Source organism: Cajanus cajan, chromosome 3 (assembly GCF_000230855.2).
Source record: "Cajanus cajan strain Asha chromosome 3, NIPB_CcT2T_4, whole genome shotgun sequence".
NCBI lineage: Eukaryota > Viridiplantae > Streptophyta > Magnoliopsida > Fabales > Fabaceae > Cajanus > Cajanus cajan.
The window spans coordinates 43,310,666-43,327,494 of record NC_138519.1 but is presented as its reverse complement, the minus strand read 5'-3'; the positions used below and the strand labels follow the sequence as shown (position 1 = coordinate 43,327,494).

The 16,829-nt window shown below is 41.3% G+C and overlaps 1 non-coding gene across 1 annotated transcript; it reads right to left on the bottom strand.

Annotated features, from left to right (window-relative positions):
- Positions 1-16,399: 16,399 nt before the first annotated feature.
- On the bottom strand, positions 16,400-16,506 carry LOC145956622 (small nucleolar RNA R71). The gene has a single exon (XR_014432861.1). It is a non-coding gene; the product is annotated as a small nucleolar RNA R71 (small nucleolar RNA).
- Between the last annotated feature and the right edge of the window lie 323 nt (positions 16,507-16,829).

Sequence of the window (16,829 nt, the reverse complement as noted above, 5' to 3'; positions counted from 1 at the left end):
AACAAATAATAATGTTAATTGAATAACATTTTTATCTCTAACATTATTTGGTTCTAGGGGTTTAATGACTAGTCATTTGCTAGCTTAAACTCTCCTGTACAAAATTTATTTATTTTAAAAAATAAAGATATGTTGCAACCAATAACGTCAATAAGTAGCACTTCTATTTTTAACGTTATTGCATGGATTTATTAATTAATCACTTGCTAACTTGAATCCTTATGAAAAATCTATTTCTTGAGATAAAAAAATGTAAACATATTTTTGCTTCATGTATACTTATTTTTATGGTTAATGATATTAATTGAGGAGCACTTCTACCCTTTAATATCATGTAGATAAAGATTTTAGGAACGGCCCGTTCTAAAATACGGAACTGGCCGTTCCAGATCAAGGATTTTAGGTCCTTTTAGTGCCTTGGAACGACTCGTTCTCAATTAGGCATTTAAGTCTTTTTTAGTAACTTAGAAAGGCCCGTTCCGATTTTGGAACGACCTGTTCTAAATTAGGGTTTTAGGTCTTTTTAGTAACTTGGAACGACCTGTTTTAATTTTGGAACGGGCCGTTTTGGGCTCCTAAAACCCACTTGTTTGGGCCTCAAGCTTCCTTGTTGTCATGTGGTGTTGCCCCCATGCTTGGGGAGCTCCTCCTCTTCATTGTAGACGTCCATTTTATCGCTTTTGTAGATCTGGATAAATTTGGTTATTCACAGTTGCCCCTCTTTATTTATTTCTTATTAAATAATATAAATAAGGAAATTTAGATTATCTGTATTAAGGAATGAATAAAGATGTGAATTAATTTATCCAGCTACCCAAGACATAGCTCCTATTGTTGATTGAGTAATGACAAATATATACAACGGTAGCAATGGGACGTATTTATCATGTGAGTGACACTTTCCAGATGAACAATGCTAGTACTACAGTTCAATAATCTTGATTGCTCGCTAATAAACTTGGGAGGATAATTCAATGTATTTTGCCCTAGTTTTCAGCTCTTCCATGGCTTGCCTCAATTGATACCTCAAAAATTGGCATGATACTTATCTGCTAGATTGCTTTTTCCGGTTTTCAACCTAGCATGTCGCTCTGGATTTTCTTAGACCGACTTTTCAGGTTTTCAATCTAACCAGCTCTTTTTTTTTTGTGTTTTTTCTTTTTACCCTAATTTTTGCCTAGATTGGTCTTTTGAGTTTTCAACCTAGCGGGCCGTTCTAACTTTTGCCTAGATTTCCCTTTCAGGTTTTCAATCTAGCGAGCCTCCTTTTTTTTGTTGACCCTAATTTTTACCTAGATTTCTCTTTCAAGTTTTCAATCTAGCAGGTCGCTCTAACTTTTTGCCTAGATTGCCCTTTCGGGTTTTCAATCTAGTGAGCGTTTCTTTTTTTGTATAATTGGCCATGACAAATTGCATTCAACTTTTTCTCCTCAATGAGATTTAATTGATCCAAACGGATTTGGACCCATTCTATTTCTCCTAATTTGGCTTCCGTTAATACTCTCAAAGATGAAATTTCAACATCAATTGGAAGGACTGCTTCCATTTCATAAACTAAGGAAAATGGGGTTGCCCCAGTTGAGGTTCGAACTAAGGTATGATATTCATGTATGTCGCCACCGGCCCGAAACGGGCTTTCGGCATTCGCGAAGGATGGTTGGACTCTTTTATTTGTTTAAAAATATGGATTGCTAGAATGACTTATTCTCAAACTAAGACCTTGTCAAACGAGCAATTTTATTAAAAGGCTCACCAATCCATGTTAATCCCAAGCGGGACCCTCCATGGATTAGCGGTTTTCATAAAAAGGAAGGGTTCATGGAGTCGCCACCAATGTTTTACTCAAAACATTGGAAAAAGAAGTTTAAGGCAATCGATTCAAAAATCGACTTCGGCCATGACAACCAGAGTCGGGTAAGGGAGTCGGTTACGCGTGGGGAAGGTGTTAGCACTGTAGACCCCTAAAATTGTCCGGGTCGGAAATAAAGCTTGAAGACTCTCGAAGACTGAAGGAAGATCAGCCAGAAGGACTCCTGGAGGGCCCTAGGAGGGTTCTCTGTAGGTCTAGAGGTCTTAGAATAGCTTAAAATAAAGAAGTGGAGGGAATGAAGCCCAATACGGCCGTACTGAACTTAATACGGCCGTATTGAAGCTTCAATACGGCCGCAGTGAACTCAATACGGCCGTATTGAAGTTTCTGAAACTTCAATACGGCCGTACTGAAATCAATACGGCCGTATTGAAGCTTCAATACAGCCGCAGTGAACTCAATACGGGCGCATTGAAATTTCTGAATTTCAATACGGCCGTATTGAACTCAATACGGCCGTATTGAAGTTCAAAAATTTCAATACGGCCGTATTGATTCTGTAGCCCGTATTGGGCCTATTCCCTATAAATATGACGTCAATTGGACGTCATTTGACACTTTTGAACATAGTTTCAACCCTCTCCTTGAGTATTCTGGGGTTTTTGAGCAGTGTTCTGCCCTAGAAATCACTCGGAGAGTTGATCCGACGAAGTTCTTGAGCCCCGAGCCATTTTGCTTGAGGATCGAACCTAGTCGAAGGGAAATCCTTCGGATTTCCGTAGTCAAAATTTTATAGGAGGGAGCGAGCGGGCTTGTAGAGCGAGGGAACGCCAAAAAGCTTCCCAGTTTTACGAAATATATAAAAGCACGCTTCAAAGGTTTCTTCTTCAAAATCCTTCCTTTTACTGCTTTCTGATTGTTGCATAGCATCTCTAATTTATTCGCCATGTAGATATCTTGTTCATAATCGTTTAGAATAAATAGGGGTAATTTAATAATTTTGTACTATTATTTCTAGAAATAATCTGTTATAGGGAACCCGAAAGGGGCGTTGTGGGGTGCTAACACCTTCCCCACACGTAACCGACTCCCTTACCCAACTCTGGTTGTAATGGCCGAAGTTGATTTATAAAATCAATTGCCTTATCCCTTTTTCCAATGTTTTGAGTAAAACATTGGTGGCGACTCCATGAACCCTTTTACTACGAAAACCACTAATCCATGGAGGGTCCCGCTTGGGATTAACATGGATTGGTGAGACATTTAATAAATAAATTGGATAAGATCGACAAGGTCTCAGTTTGAGAACAAGTCGTTCTAATAATCCAATACATTTTCAAAACTAAAATAAAAGCGAGCTCGACCGTCTTCGCGACCGCCGAGGCCCGTTTGGGCCGGGTGGCGACAGATGGCGACTTCACTAGGGAAGCTTCGAGAGTCAGTCCCATTTAGTGACAGATTGTTTTTAACAAATAATAGTTAAAAATTACTTCGTTACCCCTTGCTTGTACGATAACATGATTTATTATATGGCTTTAAATAACTGTTGTATGTTTAAATTCCGCAATTGTTTGAAATACAAACTGTACACAAACCTTTGCACACAACAGTTCCCTCTATACCCGGGGGCATGAGTGATTAACCATAGGGAGTGGATGTTAGTACGGCCGGTTGTCGAATGGGTCTATAGGTGCCCGTAGACCGTTGTCGGAAAACATCACTCAAGGTGATAACCATGAACTTGAGTCCGACGGTGCGTTGGAGCTTTCCATCGACCTACGATGAGAGGAATTGGGTCCCTATAATGGGGGCACCTTGGGGGCCTTGGACTGGTGAGAACAGTTAGAACCACCTTGAATATGCACCATTTCTGCAGGATACCCCTACCTCGTGATTCGCTCGTGACTGTTCGTGGATGAGTGAATTGTTTGTGCATTGTTTATGTGAAATTGTTTGAGCATGCATTGCATTTCTTTAAACATACAACATTCCTATTCTTTTAAAAATAAGAATAAATAGGAATAAGAATCTTCCATTATACGATGTTAACATCTACCTTCATCACATTCATATAGGTAGTTTCCCTTTTCACCCAAAAAATACAAAAATATATAAAATAAAAAATACCCAAAAAAAGAAAAAAAGGGTCATTTATCCAAACCAAGCAATATCATGCATCATCTTAGGGACATCCCGAAAACATGATAATGCTTAGTAGAATAAACACTATGCATGCATATTCACCACCATCATCTCATATCATGCATATAGATCATGGAGGGATCTAGGAGTCATTCATACATCTCTCCTAGTAATCCATTAATAAACATTAATAAAAAGAAAGGATTAGTCGATGCGTATGTTCAAAGAATGGATCGCACGCCGTTCGTTATCAAGTGTAAGCCAACAACCGTGCCAATCGAGCGCACATCAACTCCGTTGTTGGTAATCAAGACGAATAAAGGGGAAGGTCCGACACCATTAAGGATCACTGTTCCAAGGTCTTTCCCTTATGAATCAAATAAGGCTGTGCCGTGGATATACGACATCCACTCTTCTGCCGACAGCGATATCTCTAACATTGCTGGATTTGGGGGCATGACTAGGAGTGGCAGGATCTACACTCCCAATGATCTTCATAACAAAGCTCCCAAGAATAAAGAAAAAGAAGAAAAGAAAACCGATGAAAAAGAATCCGAGGAGGAGACTGACAAGCTGTTAAAATTTATCCGACAGAGCGAGTACTCCATCGTGGATCAACTTCATAGGACGCCAGCAAAGATTACGCTGTTGTCGTTGATCCTATGCTCCGAACCGCATCGGCAAGCTCTGTTGAAAGTCTTGAACGAGGCATACGTGTCGCACACTATCTCCCAAGACGAGTTTGAGGGGATTGTTAGTCACATCAAGGCTAATGATCACCTCACCTTCATCGATGTAGAAATCCCCGCCGAGGGATCAAACCACAACAAGCCCTTGCACATCTCTGTAAAGTGCAAGGAGTATCACATCGCAAAAGTCTTGGTGGATAACGGATCTTCCTTGAATGTGATGCCCAAAAGAACTCTTGATCAAGTGGCAATCAAGGGAGTCCAAATGCGCTCGAGCAACATGATCGTTCGAGCCTTCGATGGATCTAAAAGAGAAGTGGTGGGAGAGATCAATCTTCCAATCCAAATTGGACCCACTATCTTCAACGTCGAATTTCAAGTGATGGACATCACTCCCGCATACAGCTGTCTCCTCGGCCGACCTTGGATTCATGATGCGAAAGCTGTACCCTCTACGCTCCACCAGAAAGTCAAGTTCATAGTGGGTGACAAACTGGTGACCGTGCAAGCTGAAGATGACATACTCATCAGTAAGCCATCCGCCATACCTTATGTGGATGCAGCAGAGGAAGCTTTAGAAACCGCCTTCCAAGCATTGGAGATCGCCAATGTTGAGACATTTCCCCGAGAAATGAAGAAGGTAGCCCATATGCTCACCAAGAATGGATACTTGCCGTGACAAAGACTTGGCAAGGACTCCAAAGTTATTCCCGAGCTACCCGTTATCAAGGATAATCCGGGGAAACAAGGGCTAGGATATGACCCTAATAAAGATCAAAAGAACGAAGAGGAATCAAGATCCTTCTCGACGTTCTTTAAGCCGGATCTTTAGGAAGGCCGGTTCACAAGCGTCAAGGCCGGTCGTCGTCGTCAAAATGTTTTCTCCTTCCGATAGGGATGTATAGACTCAGTGACTATTAGAGATCACTCCTCGGGGACAGCCCGACCCCCGAGCCTCGATAGGGCACATGTTTCCACTATGATTATAATAAAATCATTCTTCATTATTTCTTATTGCTTCTTTTCTTGCTCGCAATAAAATTCTAAACCACGTCATTTAACCCTGTTTGAATAAACATAAGTGAGGTTAAAATCGTCTTAATAATCAATAAACCCGCATCATTTTTATGTGGAAATGTGCATGACAGCTTGGAGCACCTTTTCTTGGCCTCAATAAGTGCCATCATGGATAAAGAAATCCTAAAGATAATAAGCTCGGCAGGAAACCCGAAAAGGGGACTGCGCAAAAATAAGAGCAAAAGACCCGCTAGGAATCCCATAAAAGGGTGACCTAGGCAAAAGTTAGGGTTACAAAATGAAGACAAAAACCCGCTAGGAATCCCACAAAAAGGGTGACCTAGGCAAAAGTTAGGGTTGAAAAAATGAACAAAGACAAAAGCTCGCTAAGACATCACAAATGGGTGTTTTAGGCAAAAGTTAGGGCCGTCAAAAAAGAAAAACAAAATAAATCCATGATGGTATCATCAATTGAATTCAACAAGGGGCTCAAGAAAAGCTATCCAAGTTGTCAAAGCACAATCATTAATAACAAAGATGTGCTTAATCTCACAAGTGTTTAATCGAACAAACCTAAACACAATAAGCCTACCATGGCCAACCATTCTTACAAAATCCATTTTTCAAAAATAAAATAATCCCCTCTAAAACACAAACTTTTGAAAATATATCCTTTCCTTCTTTTCTCTCTTGTCCCAACGATTTTTGAATAATCTAGAGGAAACATGGAGATATAGTGGTCAATAGGAGGGTTGACATATCTTTTAAAGGAAGGGAAGGATCATTTGGTTGATGACACCAAATCCCAATATAACACGCATCATTCCTCGGTTACAGAAATCGGCAGCGCACAGCCCGTCTGGAGGAATGGCAAAAATCCAAACAGAGAAATGCATCGGTTAATTCTTTTGAAAAGTAAATCAAATAGAATTAGGTGCATCATACTGCATACACGCATACAGATGATAGGTGTAATGGAAGATCACTTATTCTCTGTTTATTGAAAAAACAAAAAAATATAAACTTCAGAAAAACAATACGCCCGTATCATGTTCAGTACGCCCGTACCAAAATTAGGGTTATGAACAAATTTTCAATTCAATACGGGCATACTGAAATGGATACGGCCGTATTGGCCATAAAGAAATTTTCAAAGACCTCTTCATGAGGCAATCACATAAAATAGAAAAAATAGAAAAATTGCTTGTGTATGACAGCAGCAAACAAAATGCAAAGATTCAGAAAATCAACAGCGTCATACAGAATAACTGAGCCTGGAGAGGCTTGCCGAAAGAATACTCTCAAAATAATTGAGCCTGGAGAGGCTCGCCGAAATAATACTCTCTCAGAATAACTGAGCCTGGAGAGGCTCGCCGAAATAATACTCTCTCAAAATAACTGAGCCTGGAGAGGCTCGCCGAAATAATACTCTCTTAAAATAATTGAGCCTGGAGAGGCTCGCCGAAATAATACTCTCTCAGAACAACTGAGACATTTCTGTACAGAAAAAAGCCGAAAAAACAACAGAAAAGGCAAAAATACAGAAAAAGCCAAAAAATGACAAAAAAGGCAAAAAAAAAAAAAATACAGAAAAAGCCAAAAACGACAAAAAAGGCAAAAGATTTAGAAAATCAATCGCCTCGTACAAAATAACTGAGCCTGGAGAGGCTTACCAAAATACTCCTCATCCTCCACATCAAAGAATAATTGAGCCTGGAGAGGCTCGCAGAAATAATACTCCCCAGAGAAACCTCAACTCACGCTCTTGGACTCAAAATCCCCAGCAAGAGCTATCAAGCAAGATCGTCAAAGTCCCTAATGGAAACACGATCGCCCAAGAAGAATATCCAAGTCAAAGGACTTTAAAACTTCCTCAGTGAAGATAGCTCTTCAACTCAGGCGTTGAGTGAGGCTAAGCCTGCAGAGGCTTCCTAAAAATACTCTGGGATACATAAGATCCCCAAATCCCCAGTCGCCTACTCAAGAGGCATCCCTGCAAAAGGAGAAAAATCAAAAAATATCAATAAATATTCCCCAAGCGGAATCCGGCACTCAGCCGAACACTGAACCCCATTCCCCAGTCGCCTACATAAGAGGCACTCCTTCAAAAGGAAAAATCATAAAAAGATCAATAATCATTCCCCAAATGGAATCTGGCTCTCAGCCAATCATTAAACATCAAGGTGATATGCCTAACAGAAGAGGCTAATCAAAATCAACGACAAAATTCCCCAGTGGATAAACAGACTACACAGAGGCTACAAAAAATAAAAAATTGAAAAGAGACACCCGAATAAGGATAACCGGGATACTCCACCAACGTCGAAAGGACGTCAGCCAAACATAAGGCACCGCTCAATTCAAGAAGAGCATCTGTGTCTATACCCCAAGGAAACAAAAATTCCCCATGGGTACCAACTAAGCAATGCAAGTTGGGGCACAAAAACCTATGAATGACTGCACATCCCCTAGACGGATCCCTGCGTTATCCAGCCCTCAGTGGCACCAAAATCAAAATCAAACCGTCGAAGCAGCATCGTGGACTGTGGAGACAAAACTATCACTAATCCCTGAAGAGGGTAAACACGTATTGCCGAAGTGATCAGAAGACACGGACGCAGACCCTGGAGAGGGCAAAACTCAGTTGCCTAGGTCGTCAAAGACAACCGAAACAAAGTCTGGAGAGACGATACTCAAACAAAGTCTGGAGAGACGATACTCAAACAAAGTCTGGAGAGACGATACTCAAACAAAGTCTGGAGAGACGATACTCAAACAAAGTCTGGAGAGACGATACTCAAACAAAGTCTGGAGAGACAGTACTCAAACAAAGTCTGGAGAGACGATACTCAAACAAAGTCTGGAGAGACGATACTCAAACAAAGTCTGGAGAGATAGTACTCAAACAAAGTCTGGAGAGACGATACTCAAACAAAGTCTGGAGAGACGGTACTCAAACAAAGTCTGGAGAGACGATACTCAAGGTCTGGAGAGACAGTACTCAAGGTCTGGAGAGACAGTACTCAAGGTCTGGAGAGACAGTACTCAAGGTCTGGAGAGACAGTACTCAAGGTCTGGAGAGACAATACTCAGCCATCAGCGTCGTCAGAAGCACGTTGGTGTTAAACTTAGCTACCAAGGTTGTCAGAAGCGCCGAGGTATGTAACAACCTGGAGAGGCTACTCAACAATTTTCCACCGGAAGACGCTACAAGTCAGAAGGTTGGCACATCACCCGGACAATTGGGTCAACTCCTTTACTTGTCAGCCGGTACACCAAAAGACCGTTTGACTAAGTAAAGGGGGGGCAGCTGTAGACCCCTAAAATTGTCCGGGTCGGAAATAAAGCTTGAAGACTCTCGAAGACTGAAGGAAGATCAGCCAGAAGGACTCCTGGAGGGCCCTAGGAGGGTTCTCTGTAGGTCTAGAGGTCTTAGAATAGCTTAAAATAAAGAAGTGGAGGGAATGAAGCCCAATACGGCCGTACTGAACTTAATACGGCCGTATTGAAGCTTCAATACGGCCGCAGTGAACTCAATACGGCCGTATTGAAGTTTCTGAAACTTCAATACGGCCGTACTGAAATCAATACGGCCGTATTGAAGCTTCAATACAGCCGCAGTGAACTCAATATGGGCGCATTGAAATTTCTGAATTTCAATACGGCCGTATTGAACTCAATACGGCCGTATTGAAGTTCAAAAATTTCAATACGGCCGTATTGATTCTGTAGCCCGTATTGGGCCTATTCCCTATAAATATGACGTCAATTGGACGTCATTTGACACTTTTGAACATAGTTTCAACCCTCTCCTTGAGTATTCTGGGGTTTTTGAGCAGTGTTCTGCCCTAGAAATCACTCGGAGAGTTGATCCGACGAAGTTCTTGAGCCCCGAGCCATTTTGCTTGAGGATCGAACCTAGTCGAAGGGAAATCCTCCGGATTTCCGTAGTCAAAATTTTATAGGAGGGAGCGAGCGGGCTTGTAGAGCGAGGGAACGCCAAAAAGCTTCCCAGTTTTACGAAATATATAAAAGCACGCTTCAAAGGTTTCTTCTTCAAAATCCTTCCTTTTACTGCTTTCTGATTGTTGCATAGCATCTCTAATTTATTCGCCATGTAGATATCTTGTTCATAATCGTTTAGAATAAATAGGGGTAATTTAATAATTTTGTACTATTATTTTTAGAAATAATCTGTCATAGGGAACCCGAAAGGGGCGTTGTGGGGTGCTAACACCTTCCCCACACGTAACCGACTCCCTTACCCAACTCTGGTTGTAATGGCCGAAGTTGATTTATAAAATCAATTGCCTTATCCCTTTTTCCAATGTTTTGAGTAAAACATTGGTGGCGACTCAATGAACCCTTTTACTACGAAAACCACTAATCCATGGAGGGTCCCGCTTGGGATTAACATGGATTGGTGAGACATTTAATAAATAAATTGGATAAGATCGACAAGGTCTCAGTTTGAGAACAAGTCGTTCTAATAATCCAATACATTTTCAAAACTAAAATAAAAGCGAGCTCGACCGTCTTCGCGACCGCCGAGGCCCGTTTGGGCCGGTGGCGACAAGCACCCCACAGCGCCCCTTTCGAGTTCCCTATGACAGATTATTTCTAAAAATAATAGTGCGAAATTACTAAATTACCCCTATTTATTCTAAACAATTATAACTTAACTATCTACATGATGACAGTTAAATATACACACAGAAAGCAGTAAAAGGAAGGTCTTAAGAAGAAACCTTTGAAGCGTGCTTTTATATTCAAGTAAAACTGGGAAGCTTTTTGGCGTTCCCTCGCTCTACAAGCCCGCTCGCTCCCTCCTAGAAAATTTTAACTATGGAAATCCGGAGGATTTCCCTTCGACTCAGTTCGAGACTCAAGCAAAAAGCTCAGAACTCGAGAACTTTGTCGGATCAACTCTCCGAGTGATTTCTAGGCAGAGCACTGCTCAAAAAAACCCAGAATACTCAAGAAGAGGGTTAAAACTCAGTGTAAAAGTGTAGAATGACGTCCAAATGACGTCTTATTTATAGGGAACAGGCGCAATACGGGCCCTGGAGCCAATACGGCCCGTATTGAGTTTTTGAACTTCAATACGGCCGTATTGAATTCAGTACGGCCGTATTGAAGTTCAAGAAACCTCAATACAGCCGTATTGAGTTCAGTGCGGCCGTATTGAAGTTCAAGAAACCTCAATACGGCCGTATTGAGTTCAGTGCGGCCGTAGTGAACTTCAATCCGGTCGTATTGAGTTCAGTGCGGCCGTATTGTAGTTCAAAATGTTCAATACTGCCGTACTGAACTTTTGGGAGGCCGTATTGGGCTTCATTCCCTCCACTTCCTTATTTTGAGCTTATTACAAGACCTCTAGACCTACAGAGAATCCTCCTAGGGCCTTCCATGAGTCCTTCTGGCTGACTTTCCTTCAGTCCTCAAGAGTCTTCAAGCTTTATTTCCGACCCGGACAATTTTAGGGGTCTACAGCTGCCCCCCCTTTACTTAGTCAAGCGGCTTTTTAGTGTACCGGCTGACAAGTAAAGGAGTTGACCCAATTGTCCGGGTGATGTGCCAACCTTCTGACTTGTAGCGTCTTCCGGTGGAAAATTGTTGAGTAGCCTCTCCAAGTTGTTGCATACCTCGGCGCTTCTGACAACCTCGGTAGCTGAGTTTACCCTCTCCAGGGTCAACTTTACTCGACACCCGAGCCGGAAGTTGAACACCAACGTGCCTCTGACGACGCTGATGGTTGAGTACCGTCTCTCCAGACTTTGAGTACCGTCTCTCCAGACTTTGAGTACCGTCTCTCCAGACTCTGAGTACCGTCTCTCCAGACTCTGAGTACCGTCTCTCCAGACTCTGAGTACCGTCTCTCCAGACTCTGAGTACCGTCTCTCCAGACTCTGAGTACCGTCTCTCCAGACTCTGAGTACCGTCTCTCCAGACTCTGAGTACCGTCTCTCCAGACTCTGAGTACCGTCTCTCCAGACTCTGAGTACCGTCTCTCCAGACTTTGAGTACCGTCTCTCCAGACTTTGAGTACCGTCTCTCCAGACTTTGAGTACCGTCTCTCCAGACTTTGAGTACCGTCTCTCCAGACTTTGAGTACCGTCTCTCCAGACTTTAAGTACCGTCTCTCCAGACTTTGAGTACCGTCTCTCCAGACTTTGAGTACCGTCTCTCCAGACTTTGAGTACCGTCTCTCCAGACTTTGAGTACCGTCTCTCCAGACTTTGAGTACCGTCTCTCCAGACTTTGAGTACCGTCTCTCCAGACTTTGAGTACCGTCTCTCCAGACTTTGAGTACCGTCTCTCCAGACTTTGAGTACCGTCTCTCCAGACTTTGCTTCGGTTATCTCTGACGACCTAGGCAACTGAGTTTGCCCTCTCCAGGGTCTGCGTCCGTGTCTTCTGATCACTTCGGCAATGCGAGTTTACCCTCTCCAGGGATCTGAGATGATCTTTTGTCTCCACAGTCCACTATGCTGCTTCGATGGTTTTTTCTGATTTTGTGCCACTGAGGGCTGGATAACGCAGGGATCCGTCTAGGGGATGTGCAGTCATTCATAGGTTCTTGTGCCCCAACTTGCATTTGCATAGTTGGTACCCATGGGGAACTTCTGACTCCTTGGGGTGTAGACACAGATGCTCTTCTTGAATTGAGCGATGCCTTATGTTTGGCTGACGTCCTTTGACGTTGGTGGAGTATCCCGGTTATCCTTATTCGGGCGACTCTTTTTGTTTTTCTGGTTTTGTTGCCTCTATGTAGGCTATTATCCACTGGGGGATTTTGTCGTTTTGTTGTGATTAGCCTCTTCTGTTAGGCAGATCATCTTGACGCATGATGTTTGGCTGAGAGCCGGATTCCACTTGGGGAATGATTATTGATCTTTTTGATTTTTCTCTTTTTGGAGGAGTGCCTCTGAGTAGGCGAATGATCTTGATGTTCAGTGTTCGGCTGAGTGCCGGATTCCGCTTGGGGAATGGTTATTGATGTTTTTTGATTTTTTTGCTTTTTGAAGGGGTGCCTCTGAGTAGGCGAATGGGGATTGAAGATCTTATGTATCCCAGAGCATTATTTAGAAAGCCTCTTCAGGCTTAGCTTCACTCGTCGCTCGAGTTGGACAGCTATCTTCCACTGAGGAAGTCTGAGTCCTTTGACTCGGATATTTCGTTTTGGATGATCATGCTTCCATTGGGGGATCTTATTGATCTTGCTTTGATAGCTCTTACTGGGGATTTGGTCCACGAGAGTGAGCTGAGAAGTCTCTGGGGAGTATTATTTCGACAAGCCTCTCCAGGCTCAGTTATTCTGTACAATTAGGGAGTATTATTTCGGCAAGCCTCTCCAGGCTCAATTATTCTAAGAGGGAGTATTGTTTCGGCAAGCCTCTCCAGGCTCAATTATTCTGAGAGAGTATTATTTCGGCGAGCCTCTCCAGGCTCAGTTATTCTGTATGAAGAAGGAGTATTATTTCGGCAAGCCTCTCCAGGCTCAGTTATTTCTGAGAGAGTATTATTTCGGCAAGCCTCTCCAGGCTCAGTTATTCTGTACAATTTGTTGGGTTTTCTGTATTTTGCCTTTTTTGTTGATTTTTTGGCTTTTTCTGTATTTTTGCCTTTTTGTCGTTTTTTTCGGCCTTTGTTGACTGCTGTCATACACAAGCAATTTTCTATTTTTTCTATTTTATGCAATTGCCTCATGATAAGGTCTTTGAATGTGCAACTAATGTGTGTGTGATGCACAAAAATGCAAGTTAAATTTGTTGATGTTTTTTTTAGAAAATGAATGGCTCTCCCTATCCTCTTCTTCTTTGGAGGAGTTTCTGTCATAGACACGAGGGAGGATTTTTGTGAGCCTTTTATGCAGGAGATTACAGATTTTATAGGAACCCCTCCAATTTTCTTTATTGACTGATTATTAAAGGAATTTCGTACAATTTTTATGAAATACCAATTTTAGAGGCATAATCACATGGTCAAGAGAGAAGAGAAAATGAATAGATATTTTATTGATATTCACAAGTGTTTTTACAGAAAGATATACAGAAGGAATTTCTGAAGAATGGCTGGCCAGGGTAGGCTATATACATTGGGCTTAACAATTATATCTGTAATTGTTGCTCTTTACATTCCCCTAGTTGCTTCGGGTGAGATGCCTGAGCCAGGAGTGTAGATGCTGCAAGACGCTTGCTTCTAGAAGATAATCACTTGAGCCACCTTTCGGTTTTCGATTCAAGTGATCGTTGCTTGTTTTGTTTTTGTATCTTATTCTTTTGCCCCTAATTTTTGCCTAGGACATATCCTAGCGGGGATAAATTCGCCTTTGTTTTGCCTAGTACCCTTGTACTGGCGGGCTTTTTATTTTGCCCTAACTTTTGCCTAGGACGCCCTTTTTGGGTTTTCATCCTAGCGGGCCTATGCAAGCAACGTCTTCAAGCATAGTACTTCTTTACCACGTCAGCGTTGACTGGGTATCGAAGTTCTTTTCCATCCATGTCTGTGAGGATCAGTGCTCCTCCTGAGAAGGCTCGTTTTACCACGTATGGTCCTCCGTGATTTGGGGCACACTTTCCGATTTTGTCCTTTTGAGTTGGTAGCAATTTCTTCATTACCAACTCTCCCTCATGGTAGACTCGAGGGTGGACTTTCTGATGTTGTGTATTTTACTCGTATTTTAGCACTTTAATTCACAAGAATTCATAGCATAATCATGCATATCTTTCATGTTTTTAATAAATTTTTATATCATTTTCCTATTTTATGCTTTTCTTGGTATGTGTTGTGTTTTCTCTGAGCAGGATCAAGATTTAAGAATTAAAGAGGAAATGCTGAGCTACAGGGAAAATCACGGCCGTGATTCTAAATCACGCCCGTGATTCACCAGAGAAAATCACGGCCGTGACTCCCAATCACACCCGTGAACGCCACTGACCCTTCATAGATGTGCTCCAGAGAAGATCACGGTCGTGATTCTCAATCACGCCCGTGATTCACTTCGCGTCGATTTGGTGAATGAATGTGCTCCAGAGAAGATCACGGTCGTGATTCTCAGTCACGGCCGTGATTCACTTCGCGTCCCAGCTTTTTAAGTTTTATGTTTTATTTTTATTTTTGTAATTTTTATCTTGGTAGTTTTACCTTTTTACCCTTTTAGGTTATAAATTAGACGAGGTTAGCCTAGAACAGTACTTTTGTTTTCGGAGACAGTTTTTTAGTTTTTGACACTTAGAGAAGGTTGGGCGCCTGTGCCATCGACTCTAAGGTTTGCTTTTCTTTTATTCTTCTTTTCTTGGAGAACTACTATGAACTCCTGTGAGTAGTTTCCCTTTTTTTGGGATCAGGGCTTAGCCTCTGAGAACCTCTTTATTAATGCATTATTCAGTTTCTTAATTTTATTCCAATTCTTGATTTGTTCTTTTATATTTTATATATGAACTTTAACATTATTGTTTTCATAATAACATTAATTAAGGATGAACTGAGAGGAGAACTTGATTATAATTATGATAAACAATTAATCTTAATTTTCATAATCATAGATAATTAGGGATGAACTGAGAGGAGAACCTAATTATCGGAACCTAAAGGAACAGACTTGAGTGTTAAATCACGAGAGTTGATTTAAGCTTTCGAGGAGTAATAGATTAACAAAGATCTCAATGGGTTTAATTGAACGTAATTACCACGAGAGTAGGGATTAATTTTAATTAAACACGTCCTCGTAGCCTGAGAAGGTGCAAGGATTAAATTAGGTTAAGACTACCTTCAAGATGGAATAGAATTAATTAATGAAAATAATAATTCAATATTGTTGGAACTCTTTGTGCGAACCCTAGATTCACGGAAATCTCCTTATCTTATCTTAAAGTTTTATCTTATTCATTAATTGCATTACTATCTCTTTTACCAGCGAATCTGATCTTATCATCTCAAAACAAACATTCTATCTGTTTTAAAATTTAAATTAAAATACTAGTAATTCTAGGTCAAACACGTAGTCCCTGTGATTCGATATTTATTACTTGACGACAACCGTACACTTGCGGTTTTCCATACAACAAGTTTTTGGCGCCGTTGCCGGGGACTACGTCTCTTGATTTAAATTACAATTATTTTAATTCGAATTTTTTTAAAAATAAAATAAAATAAAAATAAAATAAAAATTAAATAAATAAATAATTTTTTTTTAGTGTTTACTTCTCCAATTCAGATTTCACGGGTCACTTTCTTTTTTTTTTTTTTTTGCAGTGCCTTAGGGTTAATGCAAAAGAGATCTCTACGTCTTGGGAAACCAACACCACTTGATCCTGAGATTGAAAGAACTCTCCTGAGAAGGAAAAGAAACCTTTCTAGAGAATTTGACATGGCTGCACAACGAGATAATTTACCGCTTCGGGATTACTCTGCACCCGTAGCTCGTGGGATACCTGGAGGGGAGATGCAAACTGGAGCTACTGTACCAGCTTCTCTGGTGAATATGCTCAAACAGAACACCTTTGGAGGACTACCATCAGAAGATCCTAATGACCACTTAGAGGGGTTCTTGGAAATCTGTGAGACCCAGCAATTTGATGATGAAGTTTCTGATGGAATGCGACTCCGCTTATTCTCACTCACCTTGAGAGATAAGGCAAAGGTGTGGCTAAGAACAGTGCCTAGAGAAAAGATAGCAACTTGGGAATTATGTGAAAGAGCTTTTCTAGAGAAATTCTTTCCTCCTTCTAAAACTAAAGAATTGAGGAAGAAAATCACTAATTTCCAACAAGGCACTGGAGAGACTATTTATGAAGCATGGGAGCGGTTCAAAGGATATCTTCAAGCATGCCCACAACATGGCTTCAACCGTTGGCTTACCATCCAATTTTTCTTTGAAGGATTGGACCAACAAAGCACCATGATATTAGACTCAGCAGCTGGAGGATCTTTCATGGGGAAACCTATTAATGACTGCATGATTATTTTGGAAAATGTAGCCTCAAATCACAGCCAATACAGTGAAAGAGAAGTCACAGCAAGGAAAGGAACTCCGGGGCGATATGAAGTGAACAATATTGAGTTACTCTTAGCAAAATTTGATACTCTTAATCAAAGATTAGACAAGATGGAAAAAGCTAAGGTTAATTCAGTGGCTACAAATCAAGTATGTGACCTTTGTAGGGAAC